The sequence below is a fragment of the Bos mutus genome, chromosome 12, assembly GCF_027580195.1.
Source record: "Bos mutus isolate GX-2022 chromosome 12, NWIPB_WYAK_1.1, whole genome shotgun sequence".
Classification (NCBI taxonomy): Eukaryota; Metazoa; Chordata; class Mammalia; order Artiodactyla; family Bovidae; genus Bos; species Bos mutus.
Genome location: NC_091628.1, coordinates 18,322,653 through 18,343,426, shown reverse-complemented (window position 1 = coordinate 18,343,426; position 20,774 = coordinate 18,322,653).

Here is a 20,774-nt window from a genome sequence, read left to right as displayed (position 1 = left end):
ACTAAAACACTCTTGTCACGCCCAGGAACTTTATTAACTGGAGCTGTAATTTAACTCTTTTTCAGAGAGAGATGGTGGGGGACAGCCCCCCGTAAAGTCAGAGGTGTAGGTGAGAGCACAAAGCAGTAAAGTAGGCAGACTCTGGTTTTGGGGGTAGATGCTCAAGAATTTCCAGGGAGGACTCCTGAGGCTCGATCCCGCCTTTCCGTATGCCGAGCCTCCTTCCTCATGACCTTTGCCACCGGCGGAGTTCCTCACGCTGGCTCCCGGCACTGTGTCTCCTGCCTTGCGTGCAGATTCTTTACCCACTAAGCCATCAGGGAAGCCCATACTCCTTTAGAGGAACACCAAACAATGATGTTCATCCACCAATATGGTAACATTTTCAGTGAAACGGTTCTTTCTGTTGGCACTCAGTGTCCACCCCCCTTCCTGTCCTGCCTGCATCCCTATGATTCCTTCAGATCTGGACATGGGAGGCAGAGTCATGCACTGTATTGGGAATTACACCTCCTTCCATGGATGTGATCCGTGTGACTGGGGAAGACTCTCCTTGCCTGGGTCCTGGGGAATTCTTGCTGAGGAGGCTTGTCAAACCTCTTGGCAAATTAAATTTTTACTGGGCTTGTCTATCAGGTTTCCAAATGTGCTGGACCTTTTCTGACCCCCGGTGGTGGATAGAACTCAGGATCCTGTAAATTCAAAGCACCCTATAAAGCTGATCCCATGACTCTCTTCTCATAAATAATGGAACAGGCTTTGGGGAGATTAAGAGATTCATTCAAAGCTCTGTAGCCATGTCTTGATTAATTAAAAAAATCAATTAAGGGGCTTCCCTCGTGGTCCAGAGTTTAAGAATCTACCTTGCAACACAGGGGACTAGGATTCAACCCCTGGTAGGGGAGCTAGGATTTCACATACCCCACAGCAAGTAAGCCCACAGGCCACAACTAGAGAGTCCCTGTGCCACAGCGAAAGATCCTGTATGACACAAATAAAATTCTGTGTGTTGCAACTAAGACTGGATGCAGCCAAATAAATAACTTTGTTTAAACTTAGCAATTTAAATAAACAAATAATAAAACGCCAATAACAGGTCACACTTTCAGGCCAAATTAATCGGTCTGACTGGACTTCAGGTATTGGAATAAAAAAAAGCCGGATAATTAATTAATACAGCTTTTGCAGTAGAAGATTTTAAAACTGGTGACTGAGGGCCATTGGAGTAGGGGGTGTGACTTTAGGGATCTGGATGTTGATGTCAGTGGGGCAGTTGGCTCGACTCCGTGTTTCCACAATCACACCAGATGCTTCTACAGCTGCCAAAGCTCGGCGAGAACTCCACTGGAGGAAACCTGGTTTGTTTTCCTCTTCATTTTCAGTACAAACACACTGCTCTGAGGAACCGTTGTGAGACATTTGATTTAAGGCTGAAGATTAAGATGCAGGCCTGGTGTCCAACCATGGCTCCCCGGACCCCGGCGTGAATGAAGAGAGTGATTACTCTCAGGCAGCCTATGAGGACCAAGGCGATCCACAGTCCCAGAGTCTGCTTGGAAGTAACACAGATGGGAAATAGGAAACCTCATCACTCTGCTTCTTAGGGGAGGACAATAAAAGATGGGCGAGTAAAAGGAATTCCAGATGAAGAATGTTTAAGCTTGAAAGTGAGATCAATTACTCAAAATCTTTATGACTGTACCAGTCCACTGTCTCGACTGCAAAAGAGAGAAACCAGCTTTAGAAGCTTAAGCAGAAGGGGATTCTGTCAGAAGTCCAGCTCCCATGGAGGACCTGAGAGAACTGTTAGGATGGCTGGAGAACCAGGCTTGGAAGAAGGGCGAGGAACAAAGGGCACCCAGCCACTCACTGCATCTGGGTCATTCAGGACAGCCTGGGCCGGGGGAAGCTGCTGCCGCTGCTGCCCCTGAATGTCCCATGGCACCCCAGGCCTGCCCCCCAGCTGTGCCACCACCAGATTCTGGCCTCTCTTACTGCCCAAAGGCTGCTGGGCCCTGGACAAAGGAAGCCACTACCGCCACCAGAGCTGATTCCAAGCCGCTCTTGTTTGCATACCTCACTCCACCTTGGCCAGACTTGGGCCATGTGCCCCACCTCAGTAGGTGCTGAAGAAGCAGGAAAAGCACCCACCTGCCTTTTCAGCTCGCCCACTAGTGGGTGGAACCCTGATTCCCAGCAACATTCACCCAGCACCTAGTTCCTTTGACATGGGAGGGGGGTTCAGACCATTGGTACCCACTGTACTCCTGTCTGGGGCTTCCCAGGTGGCACTATGGTAAAGAACAATGCAGGAGACATAAGAGACACACGTTCAATCCCTGGGTCAGGAAGGTCCCCTGGAGGAAGGCTTGACAACCCACTCCAGTATTCTTGCCTAGAGAATCCCATGGGCAGAGGAACCTGGCGGGCTACGGTCCACGGGGATGCAAAAGTTGGACATGACTCAAGTGACTTAACATGCACACACGCACTCATCTCTTAGGTCTGCCATACTAGAATACCACAGATGGTGGCTTAAACAACACAGATTTTTTTCTGAAAGTTCTGGAGGCTGAAAGCCCAAGATGAAGGTGTGGATGGGCTTGGTTTCTCCTGAGGCCTCTCTTTCTCTCTGTGAACTCACTGTGCTGTCTCTGTGTGCATTCACATTTCCTCTTCTTGGCATCCCTCTGGTGGTCCAGTGGCTAAGACTCCACACTCAGTGCAGGGGGCCTGGGTTCGATCCCTGATTAGGGAACTAGATCCCACATGACTCAACTAAGATTGAAGATTCCGCATGCCACAACTAACCTGGTACATCCAAACAGAATTAAAACAAATAAATTTTTAAAAATAAAAAAAAGCATTAAAGAAAATAAAACAATTCTTCTCTTACAAGGACCTCAGTCAGATAGGGTCCTTCCTAATGACCTCATTTTAATTGAATCACAGCGTTAATGGCTCTATCTCCAAACACAATCACATTCTGAGGCACTGGGTATTAGGCTTAAACACGTGAATTTGGGGGTGGACACATTTTGGCCAGCTGGAGAAGGAACTGGCTACCCACTTTAGTGTTCTTGCCTGCAAAATCCTGTGGATAGAGGACTCTGGCGGGCTGCAGTCCATGCTGTCATACATGGTGTCATAAAAAGAGTCGGACACGACTAAGTGACTAAGCAACAATAATTCAATCAGCACCCTCCCAAACCAAAAAATGTCTAACCTTTGTGAGTGAAAACAGAGACAATAAGTAGGAATGGGATTGATATGGTGGCTCCCTGGTGACTCAGATATAGCTTCCCCAGTGGCTCAGACAATAAAGAATCCACCTGCAATTCAGGCGACCTGGGTTGGGAAGATCCCCTGGAGGAGGGCATGGCTACCACCCCAGTATTCTTGCCTGGAGAATCCCATGGACAGAGAAGCCTGGTGGGCTATAGTCCATGGGGTCCCACAGAGCTGGACGTGCCTGAGCAACTAAGCACAGCACAAGTTGATGTGTGTTCAAAGGCGGGACTATGTGTTATGTGCATGCTAAGTCACTTCAGTCGTGTCCAAAACTTTGTGACCCCATGGACTGTAGCCTGCCAGGCTCCTCTGTCCATGGGATTCTCCAGGCGAGAATACTGGAGTTGGTTGCCATGCCCTCCTCCAGGGGATCTTCCCCACCCAGGGATCAAACATGAGTCTCTTATATCTGCTGCATTAACAGGCATGATCTTTACCACTAGTGCCATATGGGAAGCCCAACACTTTAAAAGAAGACTTATTTGCTGCAGATGAGAGGGGGCAGTTCTTTGTGCCTCAGAAGTGCTTGCTGAATCCAGACACAGAAAAGGGACCACTGAAAGGTTGCTGTTGAATCACGAGAAGACACCGGGATTCTTGGCCCCCGGAGGAGAAGAATTCAATCCGGGGCCAGAGACGAGACTTGATCTCTCAGAGCTTTTGTGTAGTAAAGTTTTATTAAAGTATAAAGGAGATAGAAAAAGCTTCTGACATAGGCATCAGAAGGGGGCAGAAAGAGTACCTGCTTGCTAGTGTTAACAATGAAGTTATATACTCTCCAATGAATCCAAAGAATGTCTGGAGGTTGTAAAGACCTCATCAGACCTACTCCCATAATTTACATTTTAAGATAACAGAAGGTTTAATCCAGAGACTGTCCTTAGGCAAGATACATTATTGTTATATAATCCTAAGGAATGTAGAGAAAGAAAAAAAAGTTTGTCTTTTCTTCCTCCTTGAGAATTCCAGACCCCTCTCTCCTTGGGGAACCCTAGACTCCTTATCAACCTGCCTAGGAAATGACTCTCTCACCACGGGCCTCCTGTCTTAGGGCCTGGCAGGCTCAGAAAACTCTCATTCAAGGCCACAATGACAAGAGTGGCAGGGACCCTCTTAAGTCTATTTCTTGGCACTGGAGGGAAAACTTTATATTTTTGGTGCTTACTTTAAATTTTTGCACAGTGATCTCTAAACAACTCTCTTGGTTTTCACCATTTCTTCTGGACAAGTTTCTTAAGCACCTCCTGGCTCAGTTCTCTCATCTGAAAACAGGGATAATAGTACCTGCCTCCTGAGGCCGTGTGAGAATTTTTTTTTTCCCTTCTAATTTATTTTGGCTGTGTTGGGTCTTCATGGCAGCGTGCAGGCTTAGTGGCCCTATGGCATGTGGGATCTGAGTTCCCTGACCAGGCATTGAACCTGCATCCCCTGCACTGGAAGGTGGATGCTTAACTACTGGATGATCAAAGAAGTCCCTGTGTGAGAACTGAGTGGGTTAATCTTGCAGAGACTGAGGACAGTATTGGACACACAGTAAATGCTACATAGGGCTTCCCCAGTGGCTCAGCGGTAAAGAATCTGCCTGCAATGCAGGAGCCGCAGGAGACATGGATTCATTCCCTAGGTTGGGAAGATCCCCTGGAGGAGGGCAAGGCAACCCACTCCAGTATTCTTGCCTGGAGAATCCCATGGCCAGAGGAACCTGGCAGGCTACAGTCCATGAAGTCACACTTAGCACTGAAGCAACTTAGCACGCACGCACACGCACAAATGCTGCCTAGGTTAGTGGTTATTACTTTTATTCCAGGAGAGGTAAAAGAGGTCCCATGACTTCCTTCTCGGTTTTCTTTTATCCTTAGAAAGAGTTAACATTCAAGGACAGAATTAATTCCCTAGGACCCATCCACATACCTAAAATTTTGGCCAGAATTTTAAGTATTCACACAAGTATTTTCAAACAGTACAAACTTCTCTGGCTTTAGGACCAATTTTTGAAAGTGTTACAGTCTGGCTGGTGAATATATGTACATGTGAAAGTTGAGTTACTGGTTCAGTCAACTCCTAGCCTGCGAGAAGAAGAAGACAGAGTCTTGAAAGCAGGAGAGAGAGATCAAGAAAGAGAGACTCTCAGAGCAGGAGCCAAAGGGAAAAGACACATGTTTTTGCTATATAGACAAACCAGAAACACAAATAAGTACCCGCCTTTGGTTAGTAAGGAAGTTGCCCAGCAGCGCCTCCTACAAGGGTGAAGGAAACCTGAAAAGTGCAGACCACCAAGGTGGGCGAGGAGAGACCAGCCTGGCTTCCTGAAGCCTGAGAGCCTGCTGAGAATAACACAGCACATCTGGGTACCCTGTTCTCCAGCTCACAGCAAGGGCTGGGCTCCGTCCCATCTGAGATGCATGGAAGACAGGAAATGTTTTTGGTAGGGTTTGGTTTGGTTTGGTTTTCCTTGAGCTCTGGAACCTCAAGAGAATGGAAAAAGGTAAATTCAGAGTCAGGTGTGTCCAGAACCAGAGGCTCTGGGAGGTGTGGAGGAGGCACCAGAGGCCGGGGGAGGAGGGACCCACTGGCTCTCGTACAGATGGCCTGAGTCTAGGGACGCTTCCCTGAGAGAACAGATTGCCTTTTCGGAAATGAGTCAGATTCATGGCCATCAAATAGAATTTCTAATTTTAGACTATTTCCTAGGAAATGACCAAGTTGAATCTTCAGTGCTAATCATCATCTGCTCTGAAACTTTTGAAGTTTTGTTTTTTTTTCCCATTGTTTTCCTTAGAAATCTGCCTTGGTGTTCAGCTTGGGAAATGGATAAAATTTCCTTCTTTGGAACCGAGCGCTGAATAGCTTTGGGACAGAGACAACCCCCATGTCACGTGATGCCACAATCCTGGTTCCACTGCTGGACTAGCTGTTATTTCCCTTTTGTATATACTGACCTCGATGGCAGGTGAAGGAAGAAAGAAAAATACAATTTGAGGGAAAGTGACACTAAAGCCAGTTTCCCTCTGCCTGGAATGTCCTTCTTCCTGCTTGATTTCTTCTCATCCTTTAGAGCTTGGTTTAAATATCACCTGCCCAGGGGACTTCTCAATTGCCTGTCTACCATAGATATATCCCGTGACAGGTGATGGTGGGCCATGGTCTCCAGATATGGTCAAGCATCATTCTGGATGTGTTCAGTGAGGGTGTTCTCGGAGGAGATGCATATTTAGATCAGTGGCCTATGACCAAAGCAGGTGGGCTTCCCTAATGCGGGTGGATCTCAACCAGTCAAAGGCTTGAAAGAGACAAAGGCTAACCTCCCAGGAGCAATGGGGAATTGTGCCAGCAGATGGCCTCCAGACTTCATTGGCATCATCAGCTCCTCCCAGTTCTAGAGCAGACTCAGATTGCAGGTCTTTCCTGAGTCTTCAGCCTGCTCCTCCCCGACCCCCGACTGCATTAGATTCTGGACTCCCCAAGTCTTCACAGTTGGGTTAGCCAATTCCTTAACGTAAGTCTCTTTCTGTCTATGTGTGTGCCAAGTCGCTTCAGTCATGTCTGACTCTTGTGAACCTATGGACTGTAACCCACCAGGCTCCTCTGTCCATGGGATTCTCCAGGCAAGAATACTGGAGTGGGTTGCCATGTTCGCCTCCAGGGGATTTTCCCAACATAGGGATCGAACCTGTGTCTCTCCCATCAAACTTGCATTGGCAAGTGGGTTCTTTACCACTAGTGCCACCTGGAGACCCCTTCTGTCTATATGCACACATCCTATTGGCTCTGTTTTGCTGGAGAACCGTGACCAATACACCCTCTCTGCACACACACACCCTTATTCTTTTCCTCAGTCTTTGTCCACGTCCTTCAGAAGCCTGCACCAACATGCAGCTGTGTTGTTCAGTGTTTCACCTGTTTCTTCAGTGTCTTTACCAAACAAAAGCTCCCCCAGGGCTGAACAGGTCTGCCTGGTCCCCCTGCTGCCTTGTGAACAGCTCTGCCTGCTCCCCCTGCCTTGTGATCAGGTCTGCCTGGCCCCCCTGCCTTGTGATCAGGTCTGCCTGGCCCCCCCACCTTGTGAACAGGTCTGCCTGGCCCCCCCGCCTTGTGAACAGGTCTGCCTGGCCCCCCCGCCTTGTGAACAGGTCTGCCTGGCCCCCCTGCCTTGTGAACAGGTCTGCCTGCTCCCCCTGCCTTGTGAACAGGTCTGCCTGCTCCCCCTGCCTTGTGATCAGGTCTGCCTGCTCATCCTGCCTTGTGTTCTCAGAAGTGCTGTGAACACAGCAGATGTTGCAGATCTTGGTTGAATGAGTGGATGGTTAAGCTTATCTGATAGACTATGGGCTAGGGGAATTCCTATATGCAAATCAAAGTTCTAACATGTGTGGGAGTATTGTTTTAAAACTACAGTGCATGTTCAATAAACTACATACCTAGGGGAAAAAAAAATATAAGACTTCTCTGGTGGTCCAGCAGTTAAGACTCCATGCTTCCACTGCAGGGGGCACAGAGTCCATCCCTGGTCAGGGAATGATGATCCCACATGCCATGCAGCATGGCAAAAAGATATTTTAAAATTTTAAAAAATGATCACAACCATAGTGAGGGGCCATTTCATACCCACAAGGATGGATGACTGTAGTCTCACATACACACAGAGCTAAGAATAACAAGTGTTGGTTAGGAGATCAGAATGCCGATGGTGCAGCTACTGAAAAACAATTTTTCAGTTCCTTAGGAAGTTAAACATAGAGTGATCCTTTGACCAGAAATTCCATTTCTTGACTATACCCAAGAGAGATGAAACTTATGCACAAGTGTTCATAGCAGCCTTAGTCATAATGGCTAAAATCTGGAAACAACTCAATGTCCATCAGCAGCTGAAAGGATAAACAAAATGTGGTATATCCATATTTGGATACATCGGTGATGGTTGTACAGCCTTGTATACTTACTAGATGCCCCTGAACCGCATACTTTTAAATGGTGAGTTTTATGGTATGTTAAATGTCTCAATTAAAATAATAAAAGGCAAAAAAATAAAATGCTCTCAAGAGATGAGCTCTGTGGGCTTCATGTGCAGAATGTAGCCTCAAGTTAAGTGGAAAGTACAGCATCCCAACCACTCCCTTAAGCCCCTCTACCATGGGGATTCCCTGGTGGTCCAGTGGTCATGACTCTGCACCTCCACTGCAGGGAGCCTGGGTTCCATTCCTGGTCAGGGAACTGATATTCCTGAGAGCTTGGGGCACAGCCAGAAACAAAAAAAGACCCTCCATTGTGTAAGCAAGGGCATCTCTAAAATGAGGGTTACACTTACTGGCATAAGGATGGTAATATTAATACGATTCTCTATTTCTCGTTTTGGCCTGTGAATACACTTAGAGGTGAGTTATCATTCTCAAGACTCAGCCATTATTTTTTAGATTCATTTATTTGTTTTTGGTTGTGATGGGTCTTCACTGCTGTGCGCAGGCTTTCTCTGGTGAGCAGGGACTGCTCTTCATTGCGATGTGAGAGCCTCTCATTGAGGGACGTCTTGTTGCAGAGCAGGGGTTCTAGGAGCTGGGGCTTCAGGAGTTGCAGTACACAGGTTCAGTAGTTGAAGCTCAGGCGCCCTAGAGTGCAGGCTCAGTACTTGTGGTGCGTGGGCTTAGTGACTCTGAGCATGTGGGATCTTCCCAGACTAGGATTGAACCCGTGTCCCCTGTGTGGGTAGGCAGATTCCTATCCACTGTGTCACCAGGGAAGCCCTCACTTAGCCATTATTTAAGAAACTGTAGCTGTAGCCCGTTTGAAAACCATGAGTCAAAACCCACAAGAGAATGTAACAGTACCAAGTGTGGCTCTTGGGAAATGACACTTTCGGCTGCCCGCAAAAATAAAATGAAACTCCCCACTTTGTCAGCTTCCTGGAAGAGCACTGGAGACATTTATCACGAGTCCAACCTTGACCACAAAAGCCAGATTCCCTGCTTGTCCCCACCCTCTCCACCGCGTGCTCTGGCTACTTCCCGTTGCTAAGTCTGCCCCGTGGGACCCTGTCCGTAAAGGCAGTGGAAGACAAGCTGAGTGCAAGATTCAAATCCAAGTTTGTCTGAGGATAGGGTTGGAGAAATCGGGCACTGTGTTATTTAAGCTCACGAGTGTCTGTATTCATTTTGTAGCACTGTCCGAGGAAAGGACTTTTCATTTGGGGTACGTTTCTCTAAAACTATTACACTTCCAATGTTCTCTAATTTTGTGTCAAGCCCAAACATCTTGTTATTCTTAACTAACGATTACCCTCAACCCCTCATTTCTGACAGTGCATCTGTGTTTCCCATGGGTGAATTTAAACTGTTTTCTGTTCAGAAAGGAACACTTACCAAGCTGTGACATCAGGACCCATCAGCCAGTGCTGGAGCAGATGACTGAGTGCTTGGACACAAATCACCAGAGAAGGACAGCCTCTATCCTGGCTGAACCACCTGTCCCCAAGGCGATTCCACACCTCCAGGGCAGGTGTCAGAGCTTCAGGCCACGGCCTCTTGGCCTGGGCTGTGGCTCTATGTTCTTTGGAACCAATACAATGCAGCTGCACATGTTCACCAGGCACCTTCCCGTCTAGTCAACCCTGACCATCCAGTCCCGGGCCGCGCTGGACGCCGCCTTCACCCTCCATCGATGCCAGGACCTCTCATGGCGGACACAGTTAGATTTCTCAGTCTGACTTTGGCTGCTGGTTTGCCTTCACTTGACTCAGTGTTGGGTTTTCACTCACTGGTGACAGCAGCCAGCCCTTCCTTTCCCTCCACTCTCACTTCTACCCCTACTCCTTGCCTGTATGCTTTTTAAGATGGTAGTAATCAGCATTGTTATGACAACAGCCAACATCTATTCAGTGTTAATAATGTGTTTTACATAGGATTATTTCTCTAAGCTTCACAAAACTCAATGAGGCAGACATCACCTTTTTATAAGGAAATTTAAACAGAGAGAGACAACAAAAATCCCCAACTTCATATAGCTAATTGATGGAATTGTCAGAGCTTGAACCCAGGCATTTTCCCTCAAGGACTCGGGCTGCCGATCTGACTGGATTTCACCATGTACCCTCCCCTTCCCACACCCCCCACCCCCCCACACCGACGACCCCGATGTTTTCTTTGTGACAATAGATATAATGGCAAATATAACTGTAACCAATGGATGGCATCACTGACTCAATGGACATGAGTTTGAGCAAGCTCAGGGAGTTGGTGATAGACAGGGAGGCCTGGCGTGCTGCAGTCCATGGGGTTGCAAAGAGTCGGACACGACTGAGTGACTAAACTGAACTGATCATTACAACCAGGAAATAGGTCACTACTTGTTTCTACTGCCCAACTCAAATTAGAGGCACAAGGCAAATTAAACTATATTCTGACTGTTGTGGATATAATCTACTCCTTCCTTCCTTCATTTATTCTTTCATTCCTTCCATTTATCCTTCCAAATAATAGACTTGGGACAAGATGGCGACCTCACAAACATGGGGTCATGGGGGATTGTGTCACACAGCAAGCACAAGGTCAGCTTTGGCATCTGCTCACTGACCAACTAGTCCAGATCTGGGTGATTTACCAGTGGCGGATGCAGGCGAACACATCCTCAAAGGTCACTGATGGTGATGTTTCTTCACTTCTTTGGAAATGTCTAGGAAAAGTTTGTTCTCTTTCTGTCATCCCAGTAAAATCATGCAACGTAGACTGGGACTTGAACCCATGGTCCTTTCATAGAGATCACACACCTGGTCTTAGGACTTAATGAAGCTCAGGTTCTTCATGTCTCATCACAGAAAGAATTCAGTGAGAGACAAAGTGGTAGGTAAGAAGTGGATTTATTTAGAAAGAAGTACACTCCACAGAGGAGAAGGCAATGGCAACCCACTCCAGTACTCTTGCCTGGAGAATCCCATGGACAGAGGAGCCTGGTGGGCTGCAGTCCATGGGTTTCGAAGAGTCAGACACAACTGGGCGACTTCACTTTCACTTTTCACTTTCATGCATTGGAGAAGGAAATGGCAATCCACTCCAGTGTTCTTGCCTGGAGAATCCCAGGGATGGGGCAGCCTCGTGGGCTGCCATCTCTGGGGTCACACAGAGTTGGACACGACTGAAGCGACTTAGCAGCAGCAGCAGCACACTCCACAGAGTGTGGGCCATCTCAGAAGATGAGAGGCCCTGAAATATGGCATGATTAGTTTTTATGGGGTGGGTAATTTCATAGGCTAATGAGTGGGAAGATTATTCCAACTACTTCAGGGAAGGGGTGCGATTTCCCAGAATTAGGCCACCACCTACTTTTTTGGCCTTTTATGATCGGCCTCAGGAAGACTGCCTGGAGAAGGGAATGGCAACCCACTCCAGTATTCTTGCCTAGAGAATTCCATGGACAGAAGAGCCTGAGGGGCTACCATCCAGGGGGTTGCAAAGAGTTGGACACCACTGAGCGACTAACGTTTTCATTTTCAGAACTGTTATGATGTTTATGAGTGTATTATTTAGTATTTGCTAATATATTACAATGAGTGTATACTAAGGCTCAAGGTCTACTGAAAGTTGAATCCTCCACCATCTTGGATATAGTTAATTCTAACCAGTTTTTGTCATGTCCTTTGGCCATGTCATTCTTCTAAAGGATGTTTTCTTGCACTCTTCCTGTTTCACCAATGGCTAGAAGGGTCCTTAGCATTTCTATACTGGTTGGTCAACCACAAAGACAAGGTTGATAAAAGAGAGGGGGTGTTTGGTACATCTGGATAGATTACTATTCAAGACCAGTGTTTTATCCATTTTGGTTTCTATATATAACCAGTTTACCCACGAGTCTAAACTCGTGTGTCTAAAACATAAGATGATCCTATTTTTTCTAGGAATTTTGCCCAGCTGGCCTTGTCAAATTTTACCAATGGATAGCTCATTCTTTCGGGCTTCCTTTGTGGCTCAGCTGGTAAAGAATCCACCTGCAATGTGGGAGACCTGGGTTCAATCCCTGGGTTGGGAAGATTCCCTGGAGAAGCGAAAGGCTACCCATTCCAGTATTCTGGCCTAGAGAATCCCATGGACTGGATAGTCCATGGGGTCTCTAAGAGTCAGACACGACTGAGCAACTTTCACTTTCAGCTCATCCTTTATTGATATCTTGGCTAAATTTTATAATTCTTCAGGGATTCTTGTTTTGAAGAAGTCTCATTTCAGCATTTGAAACTCACTTCCGTTCATTTCAAAATTTCTCTCTCAAAAGTCATTCCAAAAAGTCACTCAAAAAAAATATTTTTTTCCTCATCCTACTTGTACCGAGTAAACCTGGCTTGGTTCTTGGGGTTTGTGAAGTTAAATGCAATTTTTACAACTGTGGTTGAGAGCAGGTTTGAGTCTCCCAGCAAGATCATATTTTATTTATGAGACAATATTCCCGATCACGTGACCCTGTAAATTATAGTAGTTCCCTCTTCTCCCTTTTCATTGTCCCCATCCCCACCAAAGATCTATCCCATTACCTCTTGCTCCTGGGGTTCCTCTTTCCTGCAGGTTAAGTGGTTTCTATCTGATATCAGTAACATGATTCAAATCTGGTGATTTTCACTAGAGTCTCTTTGACCTACCAGAAACATATACATCTTTGCCTGGTCAAATAGTGGGTTTCCCTGGCAGTTCAGTTCAGTTCAGTTCAGCCACTCAGTCGTGTCCGACTCTTTGCGACCCCATGAATCACAGCACACCAGGCCTCCCTGTCCATCACCAACTCCCAGAGTTCACTGAGACTCACGTCCGTCGAGTCAGTGATGCCATCCAGCCATCTCATTCTCTGTTGTCCCCTTCTCCTCCTGCCCCCAATCCCTCCCAGCATCAGAGTCTTTTCCAATGAGTCAACTCTTTGCATGAGGTGGCCAAAGTACTGGAGTTTCAGCTTCAGCATCATTCCTTCCAAAGAAATCCCAGGGCTGATCTCCTTCAGAATGGACTGGTTGGATCTCCTTGCAGTCCAAGGGACTCTCAAGAGTCTTCTCCAACACAGTTCAAAACCATCAATTCTTCGGTGCTCAGCCTTCTTCACAGTCCAATTCTCACATCCATAGGTGACCACAGGAAAAACCATAGCCTTGACTAGATGGACCTTTGTTGGCAAAGTAATGTCTCTGCTTTTGAATATGCTATCTAGGTTGGTCATAACTTTCTTTCCAAGGAGTAAGCGTCTTTTAATTTCATGGCTGCAGTCACCATCTGCAGTGATTTTGGAGCCCAAAAAAATAAAGTCTGACACTGTTTCAACTGTTTCCCCATCTATTTCCCATGCAGTTCAGTGGTAGAGAATCTGTCTGCCAATGCAGGATATATGGGTTTGATCCCAGAGTCAGAAAGATGCCCTGGAGAAAGAAATGACAATCCACTCCAGTATTCTTGCCTGGGAAATCTCATGGACGGGGGAGCCTGGCAAGCTGCAGTCCATGGGGTCACAAAGAGTGGGACATGACTTTAAGCGACTAAACAACAACAATCCCTATACTCCCCAAACTCGTTGTTCTACTCTAATTTTTTCATCTTGCACAGCATCCTTTCACATATGATATAATTTACCAACCTATTATGTCTTCTCCCCAAGCTAGAATGTGGGTGCCTCAGGATGGGGGTTTCTGGCTGCTTTGTCCATGAAAGTTGACACACTGCTGCTACTCTACTGCTAAGTCACTTCAGTCGTGTCCGACTCTGTGTGACCCCATAGACAGCAGCCCATCAGGCTCCCCTATCCCTGGGATTCTCCAGACAAGAACACTGGAGTGGGTTGTCATTTCCTTCTCTAATGATGAAAGTGAAGTCGCTCAGTCATGTCCGACTCTTAGCGACCCCATGGACAGCAGCCTACCAGGCTCCTCTGTCCATGGGATTTTCCAGGCAAGAGTACTGGAGTGGGGTGCCATTGCCTTCTCCAAGTTGACACACAGAACTTAGTAAATATGTGCTGCATGAGAGGGTAAAAATGAATGAATGATTCTATTGGGACAAAACTGATTCCATAACAAGGCATTTTAGGGCAGATAATCCTCCTCCCAATGGCTTGTAAAGACTAAATTCTTTGGCCAATGTATTTTTAAGCTATATCTCCCAGATCCAATTTAAACCAGGATCTTTGCAAGTTAATCAAATGAGCCTTAAATTAGAAAATATATGTACATTCAGCTAACACTGTTCCTGGTGCAGAATAATTTCTAATAAATTAAGTTTCTAACCCCCGTTTCCTAGAAGCACCGGATTTTATTATCCTGAAGGAGGGTGGAGGGCCTCTTTAATTTGAGTCCTTCTCGTGACAAGGACAGATTTATGTGGGGCCATGGCCTCGGATGGCTCCTGGCACTTACACCAGAGACTGCTCTTCCAGACTTGCCAGCCTGACAAGCTGACGACAAGAATGAAGACATGACAGCATGTTGACATGATGGAAAGGCAGAACCGTAGTTGTAATGTGTGGAAATTCTGGGTTCCTGCAGCAAAGAAGTCTTTTTCCCTCCTCTTCTCCCACTTAGGTTTTTTTTTGTTGTTGTTTGTTTGTTTTGTTTTGTTTTTGTTTTTCAAAAAATGCTTTATTATTTATTTATTTGGTTGTTCCAGGTCTAGTTGTAGCTTGTAGGATCTAGTTCCCTGTCCAGGGATTGAACCTGGGCCCCCTGTAGTGGGAACTCAGAGTCTTAGCCACTGGACCACCAGGGAAGTCCCTGCAACAGGCCTTCTTGCTCCACTGAGGGAATAATTTTCACTGTGAAAGACCTGGTCCTTGCTCCCCAGTGCCCTCTGGCATTTTGTGTCAATGCATGGCAGCAACATAGAGGACGCAGAGGAAAGAGACAGTGGTTGTGTTCACCGCCATGCACTGACACAGTGAGGGCTGCTTGACAGAGGCTCCCACCGTGGGACCCCCAGGTCCTGGGACTGACCTTTCCAGAAGGCAATGAAGTCATCCAACAATAACTGTCTTAGTGGAAGGAGATGTGTGTCTCTTGAAGGAGAGCTTAGGTACCTCACTTGTTCTGATTCATTCTCGTCTTTTCTTAGCGTTTTGCACTGAAATCATGTGAGATGTCATAGACTGTCTCTCTGAAGTTGTCCTCCATTTATGGTCACCATGTCAATAAAATATAAAACCATACCCTGGAACCCTTGAAAACAGTACCGTACCTTGATGAAGCATTGAAATTCTTCTAGAGCTTCCCTGGTGGCTCAGATGGTGAAGAATCTGCCTGCAATGCAGGAGACCTGGGGTTCAATCAATCCCAGGGTTGGGAAGATCCCCTGGAGAAGGGAATGGCTACCTACTCCAGTACTTTTGCCTGAAAAATCCCATGGACAGAGGAGCCTGGTGGGGCTACAGTGCACGGAGTCACAAAGAGTCAGACAAGACTGAGCAACTAACGCTTTTGAACAGGAAAAAAGAAATGTCAGATTAGTAAGACATCTCTCTCTTATGTGTATACATTATCTTACTTCATCTTCTCAGGCGGTGGGTATTACTATTTTATAGGTGAAAACAATGGACTGCATAAATTGAGAAAAAAGGCATGATTTTGCTATATTAATTTTTTAGTGCTCCATAGAAAATGGCCACAAACTTAGTGGTTGAAGACAACAGAGATGCATCCTCTGAATTGAGAGAGTAGCACTGACTTATATACAGCTGTTGCTATTGTTCAGTTGCCAAGTTGTGTCTAACTCTTCAGGACCACACAGACTGTAGCATGCCAGGCCTCCCTGTCCCTCACCATCTCCTGGAGTTTGCCCAAGTTCATGTCCATTGAGTTGGTGATGCCATCCAACCATTTAATCCTCTGTCATCCCCTTCTCCTCCTGCTTTCAATCTTTCCCAGCATCAGGGTCTTTTCCATTGAATCGGCTGTTCGCATCAGGTGGTCAAAGTATTGGAGCTTCAGCATCACTCTACTGCCGTGTATAAAACAGATAGCTAGTGGGAAGCTGCTGAATAGCACAGGGAGCTCAGCTCAGTCCTCTGTGATGACCTAGATGGATGGGATGGGGGAGATGGGAGGAGGCTCAAGAAGGAGGGAACATATGTATACTTATTGGCTGATTCATGTTGTATAGCAGAAACTGACACAATATTGTAAAGCAATTATCTTCCAATTAAAAAAGAAAGAAAGAAATGTATCTCCACCCAGATTGCAGGACTTCCAGAAGTCCTAAATCAAGGCATCAGCATGTTCTGTCTTGCAGCATCCAGGAAGGAACCCTTCCTTGCCTCCCTCCCAGCTTCCAGTGGCAAGAGCATCCTAAGCATTGCTTGACTTGTAGGTGCATCGCTCCAGTCTCTACCTCCCTCTCCACAAGGCCTTCCCCTCTGTGTGTCTCTGCATCTGTTAAGTCTCCCTAGCCTTTCTCTCGGGACACCAGACTTTGGATTCGCATCCCTCTTTGAGTCGGGATGGTTTCACCTCTAGATCCTTAATTTACTGACATCTGCATGTACTCGTACTCATGCTCAATTGCTCAGTTGTGTCTGACTCTTTGTGACCCCATAGACTGTAGCCCGCCAGGCTCCTCTGTCCATGGGAGTCTCCAGGCAAGAATACTGGAGTCGGTTGCCATTTCCTTCTCCAGGGGATCTTCCCGACCCAAAGATCGAACCTGCGTCTCCTGTGTCTCTCCTGCTTTGGCAGGTGGATTGTTTACCACTGAACAAGCAGGGGAAAGACCTCATTTTTGAATAAGCTCATATTCACAGAAACCAGGAGTTAGGACTTGGACATATCTTTTCAGGGAGGACACAAGTCAACCCATTATAGTCATGAAGAAGTGGCAAAGCCAAGACTCAAAACCAATTCTATATAAATTTAGCAATTCTGAGTCACATAGGCTTCTTCAGTGATTCAAGAGGAACTTGCATAAACCACTCTAGACTTACAGCTACACTTGAAGACAAGTTCCTTTTCTGGATTGTCTTCCTTTTCTAGGAAAAAAGTTTTCCTTTCTGCTTTTCCCATTACTTCAGTTCAGTTCAGTTCAGTTGCTCAGTCCTGTCTGACTCTTTGCAACCCCATGAATCACAGCACACCAGGCCTCCCTGTCCATCACCAACTCCTGGAGTTCACTCAAACTCACATCCATCGAGTCAGTGATGCCATCCAGCCATCTCATCCTCTGTCGTCCCCTTCTCCTCCTGCCCCCAATCCTCCCAGCATCAGAGTCTTTTCCAATGAGTCAACTCTTCGCATGAAGTGGCCAAAGTAATTGGAGTTTCAGCTTTAGCATCATTCCTTCCAAAGAACACCCAGGACTGATCTCCTTTAGAATGGACTGGTTGGATCTTCTTGCAGTCCAAGGGACTCTCAAGAGTCTTCTCCAACACCACAGTTCAAAAGCATCAATTCTTTGGTGCTCAGCTTTCTTCACAGTCCAACTCTCACATCCATACATGACCACTGGAAAAACCATAGCCTTCACTAGACCGACCTTTGTTGGCAAAGTCCCATTGCTTAGCTGGATTCAAGTGGAATATAATCTGAGTCAAGTCCTTCCGAGAATTTCTTGAGAAGTATGTGGGGGGTTATTCTAATGTTAAGTATGTTTGGCAGAATCTCTCTTCCTATAAGGTGCTGAAATTGTTCTGAGAAAGAATCTGGATTTACACGACAACAGAGGCCCTGGCAAACACTGAACCAGAAGGGAAAAGACCATATTTCCAAATAAAGTCCTACTGAATTTGTAAAGATGCTCCTGACATGGGAAGGAGTGCTTTAGAACTATCTGTTGTGTCTGATTTCTTTAACAACAAAATTTCATTTGGATGCTCTGCAATAAAGCAGGGGTCCCCAACCTCTGGGATCTAATGCCTGATGACCTGAGGTGGAGCTGATGTAATAATAATAGAAATAAAGTGCACAATAAATGTAACACATTTGAGTCATCCCCAAACCACCCCCTTCCACCTGTGGAAAAATTGTTTTCCGTGAAAACTGTCCTTGGAGCCAAAAATGTTGGGGACTGTGCAGTAAAGGATTATTTCAGCAATTCTAGATTGTCCAAACCCTGCACATTTCAGAGACATTTCACTTCCAAGGTGGCGCTAAAGAACCAGACTGCCAATGCAGGAGAATTAAGAGATGCAGGCTAGATCCCTGTGTTGGGAAGGTCCTCTGGAGGAGGGCATGGTGACCCACTCCCGTATTCTTGCCTGGAAAATCTCATGGACGGAGGAGCCTGGCAGGCCACAATCTGTAGGGTCACAAAGGGTCGGACATGACTGAGGAGACTTAGCACGCATGCAGCACACACACACCTCGGGTCTTCAGCCATGCCAGATAGTTTATGCAAACAACTTGACTTAGGGAACCCTTGGGCGACATGGCATTAGCTTGGTCTCTGCAATTAGGTCAACCACACAAGCGGTCAGCCGTGCCTCTGTGATAGAACCCCAATAACAACCCTGGACCCCCAAACTCAGGTGAGCTTCCCTTTTTGGTGATACTTCATGTCCACTGCCACACTTCGATGCCTAGAGAATTCAATGTCCACGTGACCCCACTGGGAATGGACGACTGGAAGCGTATGCCTGGTCTCTCCAAGGATTCATCCTATGACCCTTTCTCTGTTGTCGATTTTAGCCTAGATCCTTTCACCGTAACAAGTCCCAACCACGATTATAACAGCTTTGCTGATTATTGTAAGCGTTTCTAGTGACTCACTGAACCTGATGCTGGGCCCCGGGAGTCTAAAGAGGACCCCGAACACAGGAACTATTGTCTAATAAAAGTCTGTAATTTCTCAAATAGTGCATTGTTTCCTTTAACATTTCAGTTCTGCCAACGTCCTGCTAAATTACATCGGACACTCCATTACAGTGAGAATGTCTCCTTTTTCTATTCATCTTTACATCTCCTTGTCCCCACAATACACATACAGAGCTTTGAATGTACTATGTGCCCAATGAGAAGCGATTGGAAATGACGTGAAATCTGAGACCAGACTGAAGAAAACTCTCCTATCACTGGAGCTGACCTGCAGGCCATAGGTGAGCATTGCTGTCAATACTGGGCTTCCCGGGTGGTTCGGTGGTAAAGAACACCCCTGCGAATGAAGGAGAGGCAGGAGACATGGGTTCAATCCCTGGTTAGGAAAGATCCTCTGGGGGAGGGAAAAGCACCCCGCTCTAGTGTTCTTGCCTGGAGAAGGCAATTCTGGGAATAAGCAACTTCTTAAATCGCAACCTTGAAACAGATGCCTTGATTCTTCAAGAAAAGCAGCGTCTTCAACGGACTTTTGTTTTACAACTAGAATTTTAGTGGACTCTTTGAGGTTGGTCAAAAGTCTTAGAATAAATAAAACTGGTTGACTGAGGCAAATATTAAGTCTCTCTAGCCATCTAGAGCTAGCATACTTCTTAGGGGTCTCTGTTCTTTTGCTTTGAAAGAGAATAAAAAAATTTTTAACACATAATGCCAAGTGGCAAACTGCCCAACAAATTGGGCAGTGGTCACTAAAACAGAAGGTTAGAAGCATTTTACATGGCGTGGAAGCTGTTCTCTGCCATCCAGAGATACTCAGCATTGCTGCTTTGTTCATCTGTTTGTTTTTTCTCATAACAATATCTTCACTAGCAAAATTGTTGTGGGTAAAACATTAACACAAAAGGGGTCGGTTAACTGATTTTTGACAAGGACACTAAGACAGTTAAAAGGGGAAAGAATAGTCTTTTCAACAAATGGTGCTGGGGACAAATGGAAAGCCACATGCAAAGGAGTGGAGCTGGACCTTCACTCCTTCACTAACAAAGCTAACTCAAAGGATCAATGTAAGACTAATGCAAGACTGAAGAGTATAAAACTCTTAGAGGAAAATATAGTGGTTAACCTTTGTGACCCTGGATTAGGCAATGGTTTGTTAAATATGACACCAAAAACACAAGTGACATTAGGAAAAATTGACTTAGAAAAATAACAGCACCAAAATAAAAATTGTGTGCACCAAAGAACACCATAAAGGAAGCAAAAAGACAACCTACAGGATGGGAGAAAATATTTGCAAGCCATACATCTGATAAGAGACTTGAATATATGCTATATAAAGAACTCTTACAACTCAATAATAAGAAGAGACAAGACCATTTTAAAATAGGAAAGGGACCTGAATAGACATTTCTGCAAAGAAGATATGCAAATAGCCAAGAAACACATGCAAACGTGCTCAACATCATTGGCCATCAGAGAACTGCAAATCAAAACCAGAAAGAGATACCACTTCATACGCACTAGGATGGCCAGAATCAAAAAGTCAGGTAATGCAAGTGCTGGCAAGTATATGAAGAAATTAGAATCCTCATACACTGTTGGGAGCAGAAAATGGTGTAGCTACTTTGGGAAATAGTCTGACAACTCTTCAAATGTTCAAAAATAGAGTTCTATATCATATGATTTAGCAACTCCATCTCTAGATATAAATTCAAGGCAAATAAAAACATACTTTGGTCCATTT